The sequence below is a fragment of the Chiloscyllium punctatum genome, chromosome 36, assembly GCF_047496795.1.
Source record: "Chiloscyllium punctatum isolate Juve2018m chromosome 36, sChiPun1.3, whole genome shotgun sequence".
Taxonomy (NCBI): domain Eukaryota; kingdom Metazoa; phylum Chordata; class Chondrichthyes; order Orectolobiformes; family Hemiscylliidae; genus Chiloscyllium; species Chiloscyllium punctatum.
Window position 1 is genome coordinate 39,157,247 of NC_092774.1, and position 23,501 is coordinate 39,180,747.

The 23,501-nt window shown below is 43.5% G+C and overlaps 1 protein-coding gene across 8 annotated transcripts in view; it reads left to right on the plus strand.

The window, feature by feature from the left end:
- Nucleotides 1-1,909: 1,909 nt before the first annotated feature.
- LOC140460423 (uncharacterized) overlaps nucleotides 1,910-23,501 on the plus strand; it is a 33,335-nt gene continuing 11,743 nt past the window's right edge. For 3 of the 8 annotated variants that reach the window (XM_072554965.1, XM_072554970.1, XM_072554966.1), the window contains exons 1-2: nucleotides 14,686-14,981; nucleotides 21,186-21,248. The gene's annotated coding sequence lies outside the window, so the exon portion shown is untranslated. Of the gene's footprint in view, nucleotides 2,197-5,974; nucleotides 6,160-14,603; nucleotides 14,982-21,185; nucleotides 21,249-23,501 lie in introns of those variants that run through there. The other 5 variants (XR_011954083.1, XM_072554968.1, XR_011954084.1 and 2 more) reach the window with 5 other exon arrangements.

Consider the following 23,501-nt stretch of genomic DNA (forward strand, 5'->3'; position numbering starts at 1 on the left):
GTATCTGCAAATGTAATTCTGCCAATACAAATTCACCCCATAGAGTTATGTGTGTGTGTGTGCATGAGAGTATGCGTAAGAGTGTTTGCATGCTTGGTAAATTGTGAGTATGATGGAATATAAGCCTGTGAGAGTGTTGGGGGGGTTGTATGTGTATGTGTGAGAGAGAGGTATGAATAAAAGAGAGGGGTTGCGTTTTGCTAAAACAAGGAAGTGCAAGAATTAATGGTAGGACCTTGGGTTGTATTGCAAAACAGTGAGAAGTTCAGGTACATAGTTCTTTGAAAGTTGCATCACTGGTGTTCATGGCGGTTAGGAAGTCATTTAGCACCATTGCCTTCACTGTTCACACCATTGAGGAGAGGAGATGGGACATCATGTTGAGGTTGTGCAGGATGTTGGTGAGGACACTTTCCAGGTACGGAGTGCATTTCTGGTGGCCCTGTAATAGGAAGAATTTTATTAAGAGGGTTCGGTAAAGATCTACCAGGATGTTCCCAGGACTGGAAGGTTTGAGCTATAAGGAGCGGCTGGGAATTTTTTCATTGGAGCACAGGAGGATGAGGGATGAACTTATTGTGATTTATAAAATCATGAGGAGCGGAGGTAAGGTGAACAGCAAAGGGGGAGCTCAAAACTAGGGGCATTTTTTTTCAAGATGAGAGGAGAGAGATTTAAAAGGAACCTGAGGGGTAATATTTTGACAGAGGGTGGTTTGCATGTGGAATGAACTTGCGGAGGAAGTGGTAGATGCAGGGACAGTTACAACGTTTAAATGATATTTGGATGGGTACATGAATAAAAAGGTTTAAGAGGGATGAAGGCAAATTACTGCGGATGCTGGAATCTGAAACCAAAAGAGAAAATGCTGGAAAATCTCAGCAGGTCTGGCAGCATCTGTAAGGAGAGAAATGAGCTGACGTTTCGAGTCTAACTGACCCTTTGTCAAAGGTTTAAGAGGGATATGGGCCAATTGCAGGCAACTGGGACTAGTTTCGTTTGGGAATCCTGGTCGGCATGGATGAGTTGGACGAAGGGTCTGTTTCTGTGCTATATGTCTCTGAACCAAAGAAGTGATCTTACTGAAACCAATAGAATTCTGAAAGGGGCTTGACAGGATAGATGAAGATAAAATGCTCTATTGTGGAGGGAGTGATAGAATCCCGACAATTGGAAGCAGGCCATTCAACCCATCTATTCCACACTGGCTCCCTGAAGAGCATCCCACCCATACCCACCCCGTATCTCTATATTTCCCATGGCCAGTCCACCCGAAACTGCACATCCCTGGGCACTATGGACAATATAGTACAACCAATCCACCCTAACCTACACCCTTATCTATAAATTACCTTCTCGAGAATGTAATTTAAACGCAGAGCTTTTCTAAGAAAAATGTCAGTCTGACAACATTGGGACACAGACAGAATTCACACCTATTGTCTCTTAAAGGGATATTTCTGCTTCTAAATAGGGCAACGTCTCCTCGAAATATAGATTTCATTTAGATATGACTGCGTCACTGTACATATTAAGACATTTCTTTTAATGTGCACGCATCCGTTTGAAATATAATCTTGTCCATTTAAATCTCTTTATTTGCAGAAATAGCCCATTAAAATGTCCATGTCCTTTAAAATGCAGATTTGCCCCTTTAGAAATGACGAGGTATCGTTATATGTCGGGATATCTGTTTAAATTGAGCCGTGAGCTTTCCCAATGTAGACAGGGCTCCTCGAAACGTGGCAGTGTCCCCCCTGCAGCTGCAGAGTGAGACAGGAGAGTTTGTTTTTGTGAATGAGCAGTTGTAGCGCGAGGTCGCTGTTACTTGGTGACGGTGAGGCTCCCCGGCCCCGCCCATCCCCCCTGAGCTGACGTCACGCGGGGGTGAAGGCGGTTGGGAGGAGAAGTCGCTCGAGCGGGGAAGGGGCGGCCGTTAGGAAAATGGCGCCGTGCGGCCCGGGTCAGACACCCGTCACTGGGCACCGCCGCCTTCCTGGTGCAGCTGCTGTGTCACGGCCACACCGCCCGGCTGTACAGCAGGCAGGAGCCGGTGACCATTCTGGAGGCGGATGGGGTTAAGGGCCTGTTTGGGAACCCGTCGGCCGCCTGGGTGGTGGAGTTCTACTGGTCGTGGGGCGGCCCCTGTGTCAACTCTGGGGCCACCTGGAAGGTACTGGGCCCGGGAGGTGAAAGGTGAGGCAGGTTGGGGGGGGGGACGGAGGGGAAGGAATGTGGGGCCTGTCCTGTCATAGTCACATTTTACACTCACTTTCCATCTGCTTTTACTGGGGCTTGTGCTTCTTGTGCTTTTTACCTTCACTTTTTTATTAATCCTTGTGCTTTTTACCCTCTCTGTTACTTGTGCAATTCCTTAGACTAGTGTGTAAATACTAGTGAAGGAGATTATGCACCAGCATATGTTCCTCAGTCATTGAAGGGATAGGACCTGTGGAGAATGGTTAGTAAAGCACGTGGTGAGCTAAGCCTTGTTAACATGGATATAGTTTGTTGTTTGTCAAATTATACTTTTTATTATTTAGAGTCGTCAGAGATGTACAGCACAGAAACAGACACCTTTGGTCCAATCCGTCCATGCTGACCAGATATTCTAAATTAATCTCATCCCATTTGCCAGCACTTGGCTCATATTCCTCAACCCTTCCCATTCATCTACCCATCCAGATGCCTTTTTAAGTGCTGTAATTGTACCAGCCTCCACCACTTCCTCTGGCAGCCTGTTCCATACACACACCACCCCACCCTCTGCATGGAAATGTTGCCCCTTAAGTACCTTTTATATCTTTCCGCTCTCACCCGAAACCTATGCCCTCTAGTTCTGAACTTCACCCCTACACTGGGGAAAAGTCAAAAATGTTGAGCAGCCAGACAAGATGGAAAAGCAATAAAATATTATGCCGTATGGGGAAAACAATTGTGGCTCTACCCTTTTTTTTTCTCCTATTGGCATTTGGACACTTAATCTGTTAATAATACCAGCAGCGCCACTGAGCATATTGTGTGCGTTCCTGTGTCAAGAAGCACGGCACATGTTCACCAGTGTCACCAAAACATTGCACGTGTTCCTCACTGTCGGCAGAAAAAGTGTGAGACCTTCTTTTGATTGACCAAGAGTACGACACTCTCATTTCTCATCCCCTTTTCCATTTATTTTTCATTGTGAGGTTCAATTGTTGACTTGCTGCAACTGAAAGGAAAGGGAGTGAATCCAGGGAGGGACTTGGGAAAAGTTGGGCCAGGTCTGTGACTCAATTGGCAAAATAGACATGCAGGAGGCTGAAAGAACGCAGCAAGCCAGGCAGCATCAGGAGGTCAAGTCAATGTTTTGGGTGTCACCCTTGTTGAGGACTGGGGATGGGTGTAGGGAGAGCTGCAGAACAAGGATGTACTGGGGGCAGGGTGGTGAATTGGGGATAGGTGGGGACAGGTAGAGGGTACAAACTGGTTGGTCACTGGTAGGAAGGAATCTGGTTGGTGGTGGCGGGGAGGGGCTAGAAAGGAATTGAAGGGGTGGCAAGGGAGGTTATTTGAAATTGGTGAACTCCAAATTGAGTCCACCAGGCTGTAGGCTGCCCAGGTGGAAGATGTGGTGTTCCTCCAATTTGCGGTTTGGATCATTGTGGTAATAGAGGAGGCCAAAGATGGTCATGTCAGAAATGGAGTGGGAAGGGGAATTAAAATGGGTGGCGACTGGGAGGTATGGTCAGCCTCTGCGGCCCCGGCTGCGGACTGTTCCCCAAGTTTATGCTCAGTTTTCCCAGTGTAGCAAAGACCACAATTGGCAAACACGTGGCCAAACTGAAGTTGGAGCTTTTGCTGTGTTAAAAAAAAAAGCAGAAAGGAGGTGCATTGTTTAAATGTTGATGCACTGTTTTGGGATATGGAGAATGTGAGGACAGCAGTTGCTGGAGATCAGAGTTGAAAAGTGTGGTGCTGGAAAAGCACAGCAGGTCAGACTGCATTCCAGGAGCAGGAGAGTTGACATTTCAGGCATGAACCCTTCATCAGGAATGACGTGTGGATGTACAAAGTGGCCTCAGCATCCTTCCTCACCAGTCAATGCCAGTTGTCAGGTGCAGTGAGCAATGAGTAGTGCAAGTGGTATATTAGCAAGAGGAATGGAGTTCAGAAGTGGGGATTTCTTCCTGTAGTTAAGGGGTCATTGAATATATTCAAGGCTAAGTTCATGTGATTTTTCAACAACAAAGAATGTTGTTTATGGAGGGAAGGTGAGAAAATGTCTGGACATTCATTCCACACACAAACCACTCTGTTTTTAAAAAAAATGCTGCTCCTCAAGTCTTTTTAAAATCTTTCTCCTCTCACCTTCAAAATTTGCTGCCTAATCTTAAAAACGCCACCCAAGGGCAATGACACCTGTGATTCACCTCCTCTGTCCCCCTCATGATTTTATACAACCTCTGTAGGGTTATGTCTCAACCTTCTGTGCTCCAGTGAGATAAGTCACAGTCTAACTACCAAGATGTAGGTAGATTAATACCCAGTTATGTGTTCAATGCTGGTGCAGGCTCGAGAGTCCAAATGGTCTACTTCTGCTCCCAATTCTGACACTCTGTGCCCAGGACAGCAAAAGACCATCAGAAATAGGTGCCGAAATTAGGCTGTTCAGCCCAGCAGGTCTGTTCATACCACACAATCGTGGCTGATAAATTTCTCAATTCCATTCTTTCACTTTCTCACTGTAACCCTCAATCCCCTTGATACTCAAGAACCTCAGTCTTAAATACCCTCAGTGACCTGGCCTCCATAGCTGTTGATGGTAATGAATTCCATAGATTCACCACTGTCTGGCTGAAGACGTTTCTCCGTCTCTGCATTCTAAAAGGTCTTTCCTTTACTCTAAGGCTGTGCCCTCAGCTCCTTGTCTCTCCTACCAATGGAAACATCTTCCCAATGTACACTTGTCCTGGCTGGTCAGTATTTTAACCCTTCAGAATGAGGTACAGCAGGGGTTCGGTTTAGCAAAGTGAAAACAGAGGGGGAGTGTGTGGTATGGAGATTTTCAGCTTCTAGGGAATGAGAGAGCAAAGAGAGTTTGCTATAAATTAGAATTTTTGGGATGGGCAACAAGCTGAGGAGTGTCAGATAGAATTTAATTTAGAGAAATGAGGTATTGCATTTTGGTTGAGCAATCCAGGCAGGACTGACAGTTAAGGGGAGTGTTGCTGAACAAAGAGACCTTGGAGTCGCAGGTAGATAGACTAGTGAAGAAGGTGTTTGGTATGATTTCCTTTATTGGTCAGAGCATTGAATAAAGGAGTTGTGAGGTCATATTGTGGCTGAATGTTGGTTAGGGCATTTTTGGAATACTACGTTAAGTTTTGCTCCCCCTGATATAGGATAGAACTTATGAAACTTTGAAAGGGGTCGTGAGAATGTTTGTAAGGAAAACTTGTCCTTAAGCATTTAGACTAAAATGTAATGTTGAATTATAGAACACGTTTTCTCCACACTAGAAAATAGACAGGCAGGGAGGGTAAGGCAATTAAGAACATTTGCCTTAACATCAGTGAATTTGTATAAACACGATATTGAGTGATCACATTCACAGCTGTTCCTTTGTGAAATGAATGTGTTTGATTCTGACCTCAAAATGAAACTCGGTATCAATTACTTCTCTCCCGAATTATTGCCTTTCATTGTTATCTGTCTAGTTCAGAACATGCAGTGCTTTTGTAAAAAAAAAATTCATCTTAAGAAAGCTTGTTTGCGACAGCACTGCCTTTGTAAAAAAAACTTGTGTATAAAGATAGTATACAGAGTAGCCCGCCATGCTCTTGGAAGAAGAGCGATTGCTACTCTTCTGGGTTAATAGAATCCAGTTAGCTTGTCTTATAGGTATCAGTGTTATGTTGTAACGGCGATGGTATTAATGAAGGGGATAATTTAAAATTAAACTAAAGTGTCTGTAAGAGTTTTATTTTTATTCCAGACTTCCAAAGAGTACGATCTCCGGGAATGAACCAAGATAGGCTGACAGGTCTGAGTCCACAAGGGACTCCTTGGACTGTCTCAATTTGGCGCTGCAAGCAGGGTTCCAACAAGGGCTACATTGAGTGAAATTGGAAAAGAGGAGTTCCATCGAAGGGTTGGACTCAAGACCAATGGGCCCATAAGGTAAAGTTGTATCTTGATTACTCTCTGTCTACATCTGTGTGGTGTTTCCCCCGTTTCACTCTCTCGGTGCCCTGACGGAACCCTAAATGAAATCGTTTAAATAGGACTTAAAAATAGAAACTGTCAGGATTTTACAATGTTGAGAATGTTTTGCAGAAATCTTTAGTCTTGTTGTTCATTGTCGGGTTGTTGATTCGTGAAAGTTTTAAGGCGAGATTATCTTCTCTGTTATATCTGTTCAACTTGGCTTGTCTTGGTTTGCTGTTTTGGCTTGTTTGTTAGTTATGGTTTTGTTCTGTTGGGTGTTCTTCGTTTATGTAATATAGAGGGTGGATGCTGCTTTTGTCATGTATATATAAAAAAAAGCTGACCAGTGATACAATTCTTGCATACTTGGTTAAGCAACTATGTGCCACATCCAGGATTTATGAGACATCTGGAATGTGAGTGCCTCATTTCTCTTAAAATGATCATGTGTATGTACAAGAAAGCACCCATGTGAGACAGACAGAGACTCAGCACTGATTCCCTGCAGCTTGCAGAAAGTTTAATCCTGTGAGATTTGGTTTGGATGCACATTTGCTTGTTGACGAATGAATGCTTGTGTTTGTATTTTGTGGGGTTGGAGCCCTTGTTGATCAGTAGTTTTGTGAAGATTTAAAGTAGGTAGGATAACTGAGTGTGCTCCTAGATAAGATTGAAGACAAATGTCCCCTAACAGAAATAATAAGTCTGTATTATTAATTATGAGAAACAATTAAGGAGAATATCAGCTGCAGATGCTCAACAGAATAAGTATTGGTCTCTAGGACGCACACATGATTTAACTCTATTCACTAAAAGTGAACAAGGGATTTGGGAAAAAAGAGAGGGAAGTAAGCAGAAAGAAGTCTTATCAGAGTGGAAAAGGGTACCTCGGGAAAAAATGGGAAAAATCATCATGGAGACAAAACTGTATTAAAAGGGGAGTAAGTCCATTAACTGAGGAAGGATGTGAACTAAATTGGACAGAACTAAAACATAAATGTGAAGCACATGATTTAGAAGCAGAATTGGAATAGGCAAGGGAGAAAATTTTTTAAAACGCCAAGATTCAGAATCTACGTTGAAACGTCAAGGGCACCAAAGGAAAAGGAAACTGGTGAATAAACAACAGACTGCAATTGCAGCTGCACGGGACGAAGCTGACAAGGACTGTTCCTTATACCCCACCCTCCCCTCTTCCAAAGACCCATTACTAAAGAATCCTGATCTGTTCATAGATGGTGGGTGGGATACTGATTCGGAGGAGGAAATATTTTATGCCTCTAATCCTGTCAGCTGACCACCTCCGGTTCCCTGCCTGAACCCCCCACCCCCCTTACTCTGATGACGAACGTGCCAAGGCTCTTGCCCTTCCCCCAGTTGTTCTGCCGAATAAGAATTCTGCTTACCACAAACCCGGTGCCTACTATACTAGGAGTCAATTAAAATTAAAATCTGGAAGAAACACTGATGAGACTCCTTTTGATTTCCACTGCCCTAAAACTAATAAGTCTCAAAGACACCGATGATTTGCAATCAAAGTCTCGGGACCTTAATATCAGACCTTGCAGTCACCATGATGTGGGAGGGCAAAAAAGAAATTTCCCGAATAGAAGAGGTTCCTAACCCACAGGCTCTGAATCTGGAACAAGCCCAATTTATGGATCTTTATCAACCATGGAAACCTCATGACTCTCAAGCATTATCAATAAGGCTGCAGATTATGGAAGGAATCCTGAGGGATCTGTTAATTACATTAATAGGACCAAGACCATTTCTAACGCTGCCTCCCAAGACCTAATTCACCTCAGAATGCAGCTTTTCGCCTGAAAAATGGGGCGAGTTCTGAGAAATTTTACACGGTAATAATCATACCCAGCCTGTAGTCCGGCACCCGGCTGAAACTATCAGATTGGATTATTACCTGTCTCCACCAAGCAGTGCATCGTGTAGTTGATGTGGGTAAAGTCTTAACATGTAAACCCAGCTCGGGCGAAGAGGCTGAGGAGTTCCTTACCCGTTTTAAGGAATGCTATGGCGCTTCCTCTGATGACACTAACTACCTACAAGGGTGATCATCCCAATTTAATGCCATATGTATGACTCTTACCTGATCAGGTACAGAAAGCTATTAAAACCCACAATATCCACTGGCAACATGCTGAGGTTGCACAATTTAGCCGAGAGGTTTGTTACTTCTGAGAACTAAAGGATCCCAAGAGTAAGGCTACCATCGGCATGATCAAGACAGAACTTGTCCAAACTACGGTGGCTAATGTTCAACCCAGGATTCAAAGTAGACCTTTCCGTCTGCAAGGTCAGTCAAGCTAGCAAGTGAAACCCTCATACTATCGTCCAGTATGGCAGGACAGTAGAAATGGTACTGTGTATTCACAACATCCCAATGGACCTTGTGGTCCTCCTATGTATCCTTCCCCAACAATCCATAATGCCCCTATACATCCTCTCATAACTCTTCACTGCCTCCCCCACCCCCGAGAGTCCCCCAACAACTACACCTTTGTTTCAATTGCAGTGAACTAGGACATTGGTCCAAGAACTGCCCTTTCCATAGCAGTCCCTGGTTCATCACCGCAGTAAAAACAACAGACAATCTCCTGGTCTCCCTCCCCAGTAACCTCAGCAGGTTGCCCCTTTTACGACACAAAACCCTTGTCAAAACTGACTCCCGGATATAAGGCAGCTTCCTGTTTTGAATTTTCCCATACTTACCGCTAGCCCAGAGGATGGACCTATGCTAATTCTTAACCGTAATGGCCACGATATTGAATTTATGTTTGACGCAGGAGCCACTGTTTCATCACTTCCCGTCCATCTTGCTAATGCTTTTGATTTTCAAATCTTGGACGATGATGAAATCCTGCAATGTTTTGATGGTTCCTCTAATACACGTGCATACGTTGTCCCTCTGACAGTGGTGTGGAAAAATTGTGTCACGCTCCCTTTTTGCTTTGTTGTTACTAATGGATTACGTATCCCTCTACTTGCTAGAGATCTCCTCTGTCCTCTAAATATTACTATTAAATGTCATGATAATGGTATCCTGATTCAGGATCCACCTCATTTTGTTCAATGCATCAACACCAAAGCAAAGCCGCCTCGATGGTGGTCATTTGATTTGGATCCTTATGCTTTCGATTGTATTTTACATAATGTCCCTCACCCCCACATTACTTTAGCTTGTGACTCATCCAGGAATGATCTCAGGCTTGAACACATACTATAATCCCTGACTGGGCACTACTCCGCACGCTTGGGTGATTGGTGAGATCAGATCACCAGCTGGTGGCGTTCTTTTCGTGTCAGTTCCTCTTCATAGCTGGAAAACTGGCCCTCTCGTTTTCCCCTGTGCCACCACTCACTTGAACCCAGAACACAAAGACTAAGAAGTAGGTTTTGACGCTAAGACTCTTTTTTTGACCATGCTGATCAAACTTGCCATGAAATTCAGCTGCTCACTGAGATATCAATCCTATTTTGTGCACAGCCTTAGTCGATTCATGGCAGCCTTCATCATTATCATGCCCACCCTCACCTGCAGGACATAGTATATCCTGGAGTCTGGGTGGACTCTAAAACACAAGTGGGCCTTGCTAAGGTCCCACCCATCTCCATTCTGATCAAACCTAATTCTGTCCTCCTGTCTATACTTCAATACCCCCTGAAACCAGAAGGTGAAGCTGGCATTCAACCTGTCATTGATTCATTTCTACAGCAAGGCCTTCTAGTCCCATGCCATTCTTCTGTCAATACACCTACCTTTCCAATCCCTAAACCGGGATATCCTGAATGTTGTTCATGACCTTCGTGAAGTAAATTAAAATCATTTGAGGCTCAATCCTCCAGTTGTCAGTCCTGCTACTGTCCTTAGCCAAGTTCCAGTTGATGCCAAACTCTTCACTATCGTTGACCTGAAACATGCATTCTTTTGTCTTCCTTTGCATCCAGATAGCCCATTACACTTTTGCCTTCTTTTAAGGGCCACCAATATATGTGGACTTGCCTACCTCAAGGGTTTATCCAGTCGCCGACACCCTTTTCAGAGACTCTTCACACCCAGCTTGAATTATTTGAACTTCCTGGAGACACTACCCTAGTTCAATACATCGATGACCTCCTCGCTAGCCCTGACAAAAGTGTCCAATCACACTGACTCCACTACCTTTCTCAACCATCCACATCAATGTGGCTATATTGTACCCCCCCAGCAAAGTTAACTTCTTTCTGATTAGTCTTAAGTTCCTAGGTACTCTCATTTCTGAATTTGATCGGTGCTTGACACCTGACCGTATTGATCCTATTCTTTGTATTGCCCCTCCAACCACTCCTAAACAGATACGGTAGTTTCTTGACCTCATCAATTATTGCCGACAATGGATTCCTAATTGTGCCCTTCTGACCCAAACATGATCTCCCCTGTCCTCGTCTAATGAGCCTTAACGGTATGAACTCACCCCATAACAACTACATGTCTTTACGAAGCTTAAAACTACCCTCTCTTCAGCACCCACGCTAGGCCGACGTTTGTATGACTGCCACTTTCATCTTTATGTTGCCATCCTTGATACCTGTGCTTCAGCTGTTCTCAACCAGCAACATGGCTCCTCTTGGCTCCCTATTGCCTATTTTTCTACTAAGCTTGACCCCGTTGCTCAAGGTATGCCTTCCTGCACCCAGATTCTCTCTGCCATCCATACTATGGTAGTGGCTGCCTCTAATATAACTTTACATCAAAATGTAGAAGTCTGTACCTCGCATTCTGCAGTATTCTTGCTGATTTCTAAATATACTGAACACCTTGTTATGGTTCGTCTCAGTCGCTGTGAGATTTCATTACTTCTGAATCCATTTCTCTCCTGAAAGTACTGCTCTAACATTAACCCCCTACATTCCTGCAGGAAGAACCGCTTGAACTGCCTGATCCTCACCATGATTGTGTTCTCAGAAATGAACTTGTTTCTAAACCATGTCCTGATCTTACGGACGACACAGATGTGATCAACAAAACGGGTCAAGATGCAGGGAAGATACCTGCCCAACTGTCGTCTTATTCATATGGATGGAAGTTTACTTGTTGGCTATGATTGCTGTGTGGATGGATTGTGTGGATTGTATGATAGTCCTTGGTCTCATCCTAGGAATATACACTGTCGTCCGCTTATGCGTGAAATGGACTGTACATTGTTTTTCACCTAAGCCAAAGAAGAGTCTGCTTAAATGACCCTTGTCTACCCCTCTACCTCCATGCCTGAACTTCCATGCTGAAATCCTGTATCTTTCAGACTCTGCCCCTCTGGATGATGACCTGGCAGAGGAGGCACTTGACTTATTTGAAAATACAAATTGACTGAATGGACTAATGATAGTTATAAGCCAAGTAGTTGTCATGAAATAACAAAAGGAGGGAATAAGAAAGTCTATAGCCATAAAACTTGTCTTTATATTTTAGTTTAAATGTTTGATGTTGAATTATACAGCACATTTGCTGCACACTAGAAAATAGACAGGCAGGGAGGCTTGGTAAAAGGGGAGAACTCAAGGTATGCAGAAGATAACCAAGTGATAACAGGATACCCTAAGGCAATTAAGTACATTTGCCTTAACAGTGAATCTGTGAAAACAGGACACAGTGATAACATTCATGGCTGTTCCCTTGTGAAATTAATGACAGCGTTTGATTTTGACCCCAAAATGAAACTTGGTACTGTCAAAAGCCTTGTATTTGACAGTCAGGTCCTGTTAATTATAATAGATTCGTATCACCCTTTGCAAGCTAGACAAACAGAGGGAAAAACATCTTTGCTGTTACAAGTCCCTGACTTGAGAGTTCAAATGGACGAGAGAGAGAGAAACCATTATAGTGCTGGGGCTCCCGAAGCTATTAAAAAATTACCTGCTTTGGATTGAACATAATTGCATTTTTGACACTTTATGATGGTATTGAGTAGCCATTACCAGTTATTAAATATGAACTCTGTAAAAGGTAATGTTGACGAAGCTTTAATTTACTTGCTGTTCTTGCAGACCACTCTACAGACCTTTCAGACTACCCCACTGTCAATTCCAACTAATCAGATCTTATGTCTTATTTGAATCACAACCCTGAAAAGAGAGCATGTTTAATTCAAAGACTAATGAATCAGTTTAAATGCAACCTTTTGGTAACATCTCAGCCTCAGGTACAGTATGATTCAGTGCCGAAAAAGCAGGAGTCTGCTCCTAGCTTAGAAATTATTCTCGGCCTAACATTGAAGAGATTCAGGCACAATGTGTCAGGAAGCCATTTTATGGTCAAAAGTTTGTCCTCCTGCTAAGAAGCCGTTTTGGAAAACAGTTGTATCTGACTTGTGACCTGTGCAAGGTTAGGAACTCTCCAATTAGCTCAGACTGGTACCTCTTTATGTTAGGAGTTTATCTCGCTAGCAGGCACCTAACCGGGCTGGATATGTTTTTCCCACCTGATGAATGGCTTAGGGCCTGTAGGAGTGATTAGTCAAGCGTTCGGAGACCTGTCAATTAACTTTTCTTCCTTACGAATTAAGAACATGCAATGTTTTTGTAAACCTTTGTGAAAAGGAAACCGCTTTGTAGCAATACATCAGAGTAACCTGCCAGGGTACTTGAAGAGTTAGGTCCCCTACTCTCCTAGGTTACTAGAACCTAGCTAGTTTAGCTTATCGGTATCAGTGGAGCTATTGGTAAATAAAGGGGTTCACGAAAATTAAACTAAACTGCCTGTAAGAGGATTTTCTTTTATTCCAGACTCTGAGTACGAACTCCGGGGCGAATCGTGAGAGACTGTAGGTCTGACTCCACAAAGGATTCCCTGGCCGTCTCAAATCCCTACTTTAACACTCCAACTCATCCATGTTGACCAGTTAGCCTAAACAGTCTAGTCCCATTTGCTAGCACTTGGCCCATATCCCTCTAAACCCTTCCATCCAGATTCCATTCAAATGTTGTAATTATACCAGCTTTCCTCAAGCAGCTAATTCCATACCCACACCACCCTTTGCGTGAAAAAGTTGTCCCTTAAGTCCCTTTTATTTCTTTGCCCTCTCACCCTAAATATATGCCATCAAGTTCTAGACTCCCCCCAACTCAGGGAAAAGACCTTGTCTGTTTATCCTATCAATGTCCCTCATGATTTTATAAACCTCTATAAGGTAACCTCTCAGCCTCCAACCCTCCAGGGAAGACAGCACCAACCTATTCAGCTTCTCCCAATAGCTCAAATCCTCCAACCCTGGCAACGTCCTTCTAAATCTTTTCTGAACCCGTTCAGGTTTAGCAACAAACTTCTGACAGGAAGGAGACCAGACCTGCACATAATATTCCAAAAGTGGTCTTACCAAAGCCCTGTACAGCTGCAACATCACCTCCCAACTTCAATACTTGATACTCTGACCAATAAAGGAAAGCATTCCAAACGCCGCCTTCGTAATCCTATCTATCTGTGACTCCACTTTCAAGGAGCTCTGAACCTGCACTCCAAGGTCTCTTTGTTCAGCAACACTCCCTTGGATCTTACCATTAAGTGTATAAGTCCTCCTCTGATATGCTTTTCCAAAATGCAGTGCCTCATATGTATCTAAATTAAACTCCACCCTGTTATCCTCTGAGCTAAGCATCTTCACTGTCCACTACACTTCTAATTTTGGTGTCATCTGCAAACTTAGTAACTATACCTCATTTATTGACATCCACAGCATTTATATCAATGATGAAAAGTAGCGGACACAGCACCCATACTTGTGGTATACTACTGATCACAGGCCTCCAGTCTGAAAAGCAACTCTCCACCACCACCAACCTGTGAGCTGGTTCCGCATCCAAATGGCTAGTTCTCCCTGTATTCCGTGGTACTAACCTTGCGAACCTGTCTCCCTTGGGGAATCTTTTCAAATGCCATACTCAAGTCTATATAGTACCCTGGCACGTAGGCCGTCAGGCCCAGGGGACTTGTCTGCCCTCAATCCTAATAGTTTGCTGTGTACCTTTTCCCTCTCAACGTTGATTGTTTAAGTTCTATCCTTTCTATCACCTCTGACTTACCCGTTCCAATAGGAATGGCACTATTGTCCTCCAGCTTGAAAACTGAGGAAAAGGATTGACTTAGCATCTCTGCTATTTCAGTGTTCCTCCTATTAACTCACCGATTTCATCTTCCAAGGGGCCTTAGCGACTCTGTTCCCTTTTGCATACCAACAGAAGCTTTTGCTATTCTTTTTGATATTTTGCGCTCGGTTTCTTTCGTAATTTATCTTTATTCATTTTTTTTAGTATCCCTTCGTTTATGTTTGCAAGTTTTCTAATGTTTTAGCCTTCGAGGTCTGGAATAACATTTCGGAAAAGACTGAAATTTTTTTTTAAAACTAAAGAAAAACCACACCTTTCAGGTGGCTGGTGAGGGGAGCAGGGAACACATTCGCTCCGCCCCCATTGTCTCCGATTGGTTGGATGCCTCGTCGAACCGCGCCCACTACCCGCGCGGTGACGTCACGGTCTGGTCACCCAGCCCCTTGTGAGTTGGCGCATGTGCAGTGTAGGCCATGTAGTGGGACAAAGGCAGTGTTACTGAGTGTGGGAGAGGAATGGCGCCGGCGGCTTAAGGAACAAGAACAGGACTCGCTGGAAAAGCTGAGCAGCCCTGGCTGCATGTGTCAAGAGAATCCGAGGAAACGTTACGGGTCCAGTGATCCTCCTTCAGAACAGAAACCGGTTTCGGAAACATCCCGGAGAGGTCGCCAGGCCTGAGCGCCCGGGGAGAGGAGACAGTGAGTACCTACTTCGACACTGTCCTATTCCCCCGAGTCCAGGAACTCCCCACATACGTTCGAGACACCACCCACACCCTCCACCTCCTCCAAGACTTCTGCTTCCCCAGCCCCCAACGCCTCATCTTCACCATGGATACCCAATCCCTCTACACCTCCATCCGCCATGACCAGGACCTCCAAGCCCTCCATTTCTTCCTCTCCCGACGTCCCCAACAGTACCCTTCCACCGACACACGCATTCATCTGGCCGAACTTGTCCTCACCCTTAACAATTTCTCCTTCGAATCCTCCCACTTCCTCCAGACCAAAGGGACAACCATGGGCACCCATGTAGGCCCCAGCTTTGCCTGTCTCTTTATTGGCTACGTAGAATAGTCCATCTTCAGTAATTAAACCGGCACCACTCCCCACCTCTTCCTCTGCTACATTCATGACTGCATTGGTGCTATCTTGTGCTCCTGTGAGGAGGTTGAGCAAACTTCACCGACACATTCCACCCTGACTTTAAATTTACCTGGACCATCTGACACCTCTCTCCCCTTCCTGGACCCCTCCATCTCCATTAATAACGACCGCCTTGACACTGGCATTTTATAAACCCACTGACTCCCACAGCTACCAGGATTACACCTCTTCCCACCCTACCTCCTGCAAAAATGCCATTCCGTATTCCCAATTCCTTCGCCTCTGCCGTATCTGCTCCCAGGAGGATCAGTTCCACCACAGAACACACCAGATGGCCTCCCTCTTCAGATACCACAATTTCCCTTCCCACGTGGTTAAAGATGCCCTCCAACCTATCTTGTCCACATCCCGCACCTCCGCCCTCAGACCCAACCCCTCCAACCGTAACAAGATCAGAACATCCCTGGTGCTCACCTTCCACCCTACCAACCTTCGCACGAACCAAATCATCCGCTGACATTTCCGCCACCTCCAAACAGACCCCACCACCAGGGATATATTTCCCTCCCCATCCCTTTCCACCTTCCGCAAAGACCGTTCCCTCTGTGACTACCTGGTCAGGTCCATGCCCCCCTACAACCCACCGTCCCACCCTGGCACCTTCTCCTGCCACTGCAGGAATTGCAAAACCTGCGCCCACACCTCCTCCCTCACCTTCATCCAAGGCCCTAAACGAGCCTTCCACACCCATCAAAGTTTTAGCTGCCCATCCGCCAATATCATTGTATTGTTTCCATTGCTCCAAATGCGGTCTCCTGTCCATTGGGGAGACTGGACGCCTCCTAGCAGAACGCTTTAGGGAACACCTCTGGGACACCTACACCAATCAACCACACCGCCCTGTGGCTCAACATTTCAACTCCCCCTCCCACTCTGCCGAGGCCATGGAGGTCCTGGGCCTCCTTCACCGCTGCTTCCTCACCACCAGACGCCTGGAGGAAGAACACCTCATCTTCCGCCTCAGAACACTTCAACCCCAGGGCATTAATGTGGACTTCAACAATTTCCTAATTTCCCCTTCCCCCACCTCACCTCAGTTCCAAACTTCCAGCTCAGCACTGTCCCCATGACTTGTCCTACCTGCCTATCTTCTTTTCCGCCTATCTTCTTTTCCACCTATCCACTCCACCACCTCTCCCCCCATACCTATCACCTTCTTCCCACCCCCACTCACCTATTGTACTCTCTGCTACTTTCTCCCCATCCCACCCTCCTCACATCTATCTCTCCACACTGTAGGTACCCTGTTTCTATTCCTGATGAAGGGCTTTTGCCCAAAATGTCGATTTTACTGCTCCTCAGATGCTGCCTGAACTGCTGTGCTTTTCCAGCACCAGTCTAATCTAGACTGGTTACCAGCATCTGCAGTCATTGTTTTTACAGAGAGGAGACAGTGAAACAGGGGAGGATTGGAAACCGTGGGAGGTGGGAGGAGGGAGACTGGGGAGTTTATAAACTCCAAGGGGAGGCCTGAGGCCGCGCATAAAAGCTCCACAGGCCCAGTGTTTACTTTGTTTGGGAAGGACCTCTGGGGGCAACCGGTCGCCATATTCGTGAGGGCAAGACGCATGTTGTCTTGGGGCGGGGAGCGCGCGCATCCATCTTGGTGAGGGCACCATCAACTGTCATTTCTGGGTGAGAATTCCAACTTTGTGGCAGCCTTTGTATCAACTAGAATTTTCTCATTCTGGATGTAAGTTTGCTTGCTGAGCTGGAAGGTCATTTTCAGATGTTTCATCACCATACTAGGTAACATTATCAGTGAGTCGAGTGAAGCGCTGGTATTATGTCCTGCTTTATATTTATGTCTTTTGGTTTCTTAGGGTGGGTGATATCATTTCCGTTCTTTTTCTCAGAGCATGGTAGATGGGGTCCAAATCAATAGATTTCCAGTTGGAATGACATGTTCCAAGGAATTCTTGTGTGTGTTTCTGGTTGGCTTATAGGACAGTGGCTTGTCATAGGATGGATGTATGGTCCCAGTCAACATGGTATCCTCCTTTGTCTGTGTGTAAAGATACTAGTGGTAGTGGATCATGTATTTTTGTGGCTAGTTGATGTTCATATATCCTGTTTTATACCTGTTTGTCAGATGTAGTGTTTGTTACAGTCATAGAATCCCTATGTGTGGAAATATGTCCTTCGGGCCAACAGCTCCATACTGACCCTGTAGAGAGTATGCCAGCCAAGCCCATTCCTCTACAATTACGCCTGACTTATGTACCACTATGGGCAATTTTAGCATGGCCAATTCACTCAATTCACTTAGCCTGTGTATCTTTGGATTGTGGGAGGAAACCGGAGCATCCGGAGGAAACCAACACAGACACTGGGAGATTGTGCACACTCCATACAGACAGTCGCCCCAGGATGGGATTGAACCCGGGTCCCTGGTGCTGTGAGGCAGCAGTGCTAACCACTGAGCCACCGTGCCGCCCCCTTATATTTCAACAGTCTTTCAACTTTAAACACATTCATCACAGTCTTCCCAGAAGATTAGACTGTTCTCTCTCATTAGAGATGGCTGGTGGTGGTTTATCTTGAGGGTCACCACACCTCAGCTGAGGGGAAAGGCCGAGAAGGAGATCCTCACATTTCTCCAACTTGGTTGATACATAATGTGAAGGACCTTGGTATACTCTTGTTGAAATGTTATCATCAGTATTAGCTGTTGTTGTTGCTGTCATTTATTGGCAAGACTCATGTCAAGTGAAACAATTTCAGCAAGAAATTGGCATCTGGCAGAACTCCCCCACCCAATGCCAAAAAAGTGAATGTTTTTATTGGTGAAAAAAAATTGGCAAAGAAAAAAAAATTAAAGTGTCATGTACCTTTAGAAAGAGTGGAAGGGTTGATTTTTCAAAATAAATGAAGACAACATTTCTGAAGTGGAGCAACAAACTAAGTTAACAACGCAGTTTCTTTTCACATAACTGCACGACTGCAAATGTCTGTATTATGGGAAAATGTTATGTACTAAAATATGTTCTTATTTTGTAAAGAGTCAGGTCAATAGGTTTAATTTTGTCAACAGTGATCAATAAGATCTTGGTTTTATACAGCATCTATGTGAGATACACTGGTAATTAATATTTGATCGAGTAAGTCTCCACTGACCACCACAAGAACAAAGTTTTTCCCTGTCTGAACTGTCAGAAAAGATGTGCTTTCTTCACAAATTTTGACTTCTTGATGTGTTTGTATGTCTTGCAATATTTGATTTTAAAATATGTAATTTACAGTGAAAATGAATTGTTTGTGCTTTTTAATGTTGATTTTAAGGTACGCTGATAAGAAACTATGTATGCATTTAGGCCGTCTAAAAATAGAATGCTTTTCATACTGTGCAAACAAAACACAATTTGGGAAGTGATGGTTGTTCCCTATCTCAAAGCCAATATCAATAATACCTGTGGGGTCAACACATGCAACCACTTCCTTTCACTTTTTTTGGAAATCATTGGGAATTTAACACATTACACTACTGCAGCAGAATCTGAGCACGTTACATCGGGCTTCCCATCAGGATGCTGTAACAAACCTCAACCTAATTTGGGGTGTTGGGGAAAGTGCAAAATAAATGAATCACTAGTATATACCCTGTGGTTAAAGAGCGCTACAATAGTATTGTGCAGACATGTCAGCTGTCATGGTGAGACCTAACTTTACTCTGCGACACCTTGATTGGCTTGAGTTGTCACTGACTGCATGTAAAATGAAACATTATGGAGTAAAGACATTTTTGCGACTGAAAATGTTTTATTTGGCCTTCAGCAGTCACACCTACACTTTTACCATATATTTTGCTGCTTATTTTGATTTAACTTGATGATATGTAACCTCAGTTGCTAAACAACTCTCAGTGGAGCCTCAAGCGTTATTTGAGATCCAACACAAAAGCCAACTTCTTCCAAATACAAAATGTTGCTGAGTACAAAGAAAAATCACATAAAAGCTTTTATCAACTCCCAGATCGATTTACCGCAAGAAATAGCAGTATTGGCCATTCTGCTCCACCATTCAGTGAGATCATGTCTGATCTGATAACCCTCAATTCTATTTTCCTGTCTTTTCCCCAAAACCCTTGATTTTCCTTTGACACCTTCAATTTTTCAGAAGTTTAACTTATCTAGAACTTTGAAGACTGAGACACTTGGACACACAATACCAACATCAATCCTTGTTAATTGTCCTTGCTTCTGTACCATAGAAAATTGTTTTCTGGATCCTTGTTTGAGTCTACAAACTGCTCAATAAGCTCAAACAACCCTCTTCTGCTCTTCTAATGAGCCAATATCTCTGACAACTCCATTTCAATAAAACTGAAAAAGCTTCTATCACTTTTGGTTGTAGACAATAGGGCCAGGATTAAAGATGATTCTCATTTTCCTAAATACTTGGAATAGGTTCAATTGATTTTAAACAAACAAGTTTTGACACATGTTCGGGTTCGTTTGAGAAGTTTGGCAGAATTGTTTTTCTCAGATGGGACAATGAAACTTTTTTAGATTCTTTCCACTATTGGAGGTCGACCTCCAGTTCTTTTTCTTAGCACATTATAATGATCTTCTGAACTAGTTTTATTTCATTATATCCATCCCTTCAAACAAACCAATTCTTCCCATAAATAAATTCATCCATCTCCAGCACATTCTAGGTGATATTTTTCCTTAAATTCCATTAAAATGTCCTATCTCTTTCCTTAAATCTATGTCCCCTAGTTGCTGAAGCCGTCCACCAAGGGGAAAAGTTTCTTCCTATCTAGATCCTAAGTGTCTTATTTGTACACTCCAAACAGGTCCTCACCCAGCTTTCTCTGCAAGGAAAATACCTTCAGCCGATCTAATCACCCTCATAGCTGAAACCCACCAACATGCACCACCCTGAGTTAGTATTCCCTTCTGCACCCTTTCTAGTGCCATCACATCCTGCTAATAATGTGACGACCAGATCCACTACTCCAGCTGTGGCCCAACTAATGTCTTGTACAGTTCCATCACGATCTCCTGGCTCTCGTGTTCAATGCCTTAACTATTAAGGGCAAGTATTTCATATGCCGCCTTAATCATTTCATCCACATGTCCCGTTGCCTTCAAGAATCTATGAACACATATACCTTACTCTGACCTTCAGTACATTCTCAGTTCTTGTGATTTAACATGTTGATCCTCCTGAAATGTATCATCTCAATCTTTTCAGGATTGAACTCCATCTGTCATTGTTCTGCTCATCTGACCAACCCATCTTTATTATCCTGTAGTCTAAAACTTTCCTCCTTGCCATATATTAGTGTGGGTTCTGAATTTCTTTTGGGCCTGATTTATTTAGGTTGCATTGTGTTTATTTTGTGGGCATATTTTTAGAATATTGGGAGGATACTTTGATCCAGCATCTGTTTATACCCAAAGAAGAAACTCAAACCAGATTTTTTTTTTATCCAATGTTTTCCCTGGTAACATTTTCACAATGACTTCAATTTCTGCAACACCCTTAGCTTAACTTAAACTATCTTCAAATCAAGACATTACTGAATGGAGATCATAACTTCTTGTACTATTAAATCTGTCTCAAGCAATGCTGCAAATTAGGTAACCTTGCATTATTATTTTGTAACCTTGCTCAACCTTTTCTAAAAAGTGACTGGATGAAGATTGAAGTTGACTGAACTGCTTTCTTCATTTTATAAAAAAAAGTAAATGTTCCAGCATATGCAATCTTTTTCTTTCTCTAAAATAGGTCATGAGGTGAAAGGGAATAATGGACAAAGCAATGAAAACAATGCTGACTCTAATTCAGCAAGTATGTTCTTTTCAATAAGTTTAATTCAATATTTACATTAAAGTTATGTGAGTGACACAAATAACAATACTTTAAGGCTGTTACTTAAGTTTAGAAATTCAATCACACTCTGTGTAGATGGCTTAAAATCATTATATCAAAAGCTTAAAGCGCTTGAATAAAACACGAAACCTCAGTTATGTTTATTTCCCCAAACTGGGTTATCAAGTAAAAGGGAAGTATAATTGGAGATTTGATGACAGCGGGCAAAATGGCAACGCTAATTTCGCAAGTATGCAAGGTTTAAGCTTAAAATGCATGGCAGGTTTATTTATCCAAGAAATAAACACCTTTACTCTCTCTAATATTAGCTCCAATTATCAATATTTGATATGAAATTAGAAGATCTAGCTTGAGAAATCTACAACATATTGCCACACGCTTGCCATAAATACGACAGGAACACAGTAAAAGTAGTGAAAATTAAGTCAGATCTTTGTGGTTACAGATCCATAAGATACAGAAGCAGAATCAGTCCATTCGACTTGTTGAGTCTGCTCCACGATTCGATCATGGCCAATGTTTCTCAATCCCATTCTCCTGCCTCCTCCCTGTAACCCTTGATTCCCTTACTAATCAAGAGGCTATCTTTATCTGTTTTAAAAGCACTCAGTTACTTGCCTCATTTCAGTGGCAATGAGTTCCACAGAGTCACCTCTTTCTGACTGAAAAAAATCTTTATCTCATCCCAGCATTTCTTGCTACAGAGAACTATGAGGGCAGAGTCCATGTCTATACTTCCTTGCATGGTAATTTGTAAATAACATTTGTTTTTTCAGGTTCATTAGCTGCTGCTTAAGTGTGTTGGTAGGTTTGTGGGCTACCATGATGCTGAGAGGTTTGAGTTGTCTGGACATCATTTCACAGATGTCTTTGATGTAAGGTAATGTGGCTCGGGTTTCTGCACGTGTGTCTGCTTGTTTGAGTTTGTTGTTGAGAAATCAGCAGACAGGGTTTATTGGGTACCCGTTCTTCTTGAATATGTTGTATAAGTATTTATCTTCTGCTCTTTGTAGTTCCTGGGTGGTGCACTGTGTAGTGGCTCATTGCAATAGTGTCCTGATGCAGATTTGTTTGGGATGATTTGCTTCTGCATTAGGTACTTGGGTCTGTGTGTGTTGTTTTCCTGTAGATATTAGTCTGAAGTTCCCTATTGACTGTTTGCTCTACTGACATCTTGGAATTGCACTTTGTTGTTGTTCTCCTCTTTTGTGAATTTTATGCCAGTAAGGATATTGTTGATGGTGTTGTAGGTTTCCCCAAATGTGTTTCATTTTGTGATGACAAAGGTGTCATCACTGTTGCGGACCCAAAGTTTGGGTTGGAGCGTTGGGAGGGCTGTTTGTTCGAGTCTCTGCATTATTGTTTCTGCTAGGATCCTTGATATTGGTGGTTTCATGGGTGTTCTGTTGATTTGTTTGTAGGGCTTGTTATTGAATGTGAAGTGGGTGATAAGATACGGGTCCACAAGCTTGACAATGTTATCTTTGCTGATGAAGTTGGTGCTGTTTGGTGTTTGTGTCTTTGGTAGTTCTTGTAGTGTAGTCGGTGTGTCTTTGGCCACGTTGATGTTAATGGATGTGAATGGGGCTGTTATGTCAAAGGACAGCATTACTTCATCCTCTTCTATCTTGGTGTCTTTGGTGTTCAGGAATTCTTGGGTGGAGTGAATGGAGTGGCATGAATCTTCTACTCAGTGTTTTAGTCTTCAGTGGAGTTCTTTGACTACTCTGTATACTGGTGTTCCAGGTAGTGAGACTATGGGCCTGAGGGGTGCTCCTGGTTTGAAGAGGAAGGGCACAACAACAAAGTGCCATTCCTAGATGTCACAGTAGAGTGAACAGTCAATGGGGAACTTCAAACTAGTGTCTACAAGAAACAATACACACAAACCAAATACCTAACTACAGAAGCAATCATCACAACACCCACAAACGAAGCTGCATCAGGAGATTATTTAGTGAGCCATCACCCTTTGCAGCCCAGAGGAACTGCGAAGAGCAGAAAAGAAATACGTATATGTACTCAAGAAGTACGGATCCCCAATAAACCCAGTCCGCCAATTTCTCATTGATGCTTCCAAGCTGACCCTCAAATTTGGTTTGTCCCTGCATTCTTTCCTGGTTGTCTTTTGTGGGTTTTGAAAACTTTTTCCCAATCCTCTGACTGAGGATAAGAGTTGGGAAGTTGCGTTGTGGCTGATAGGACATTGGG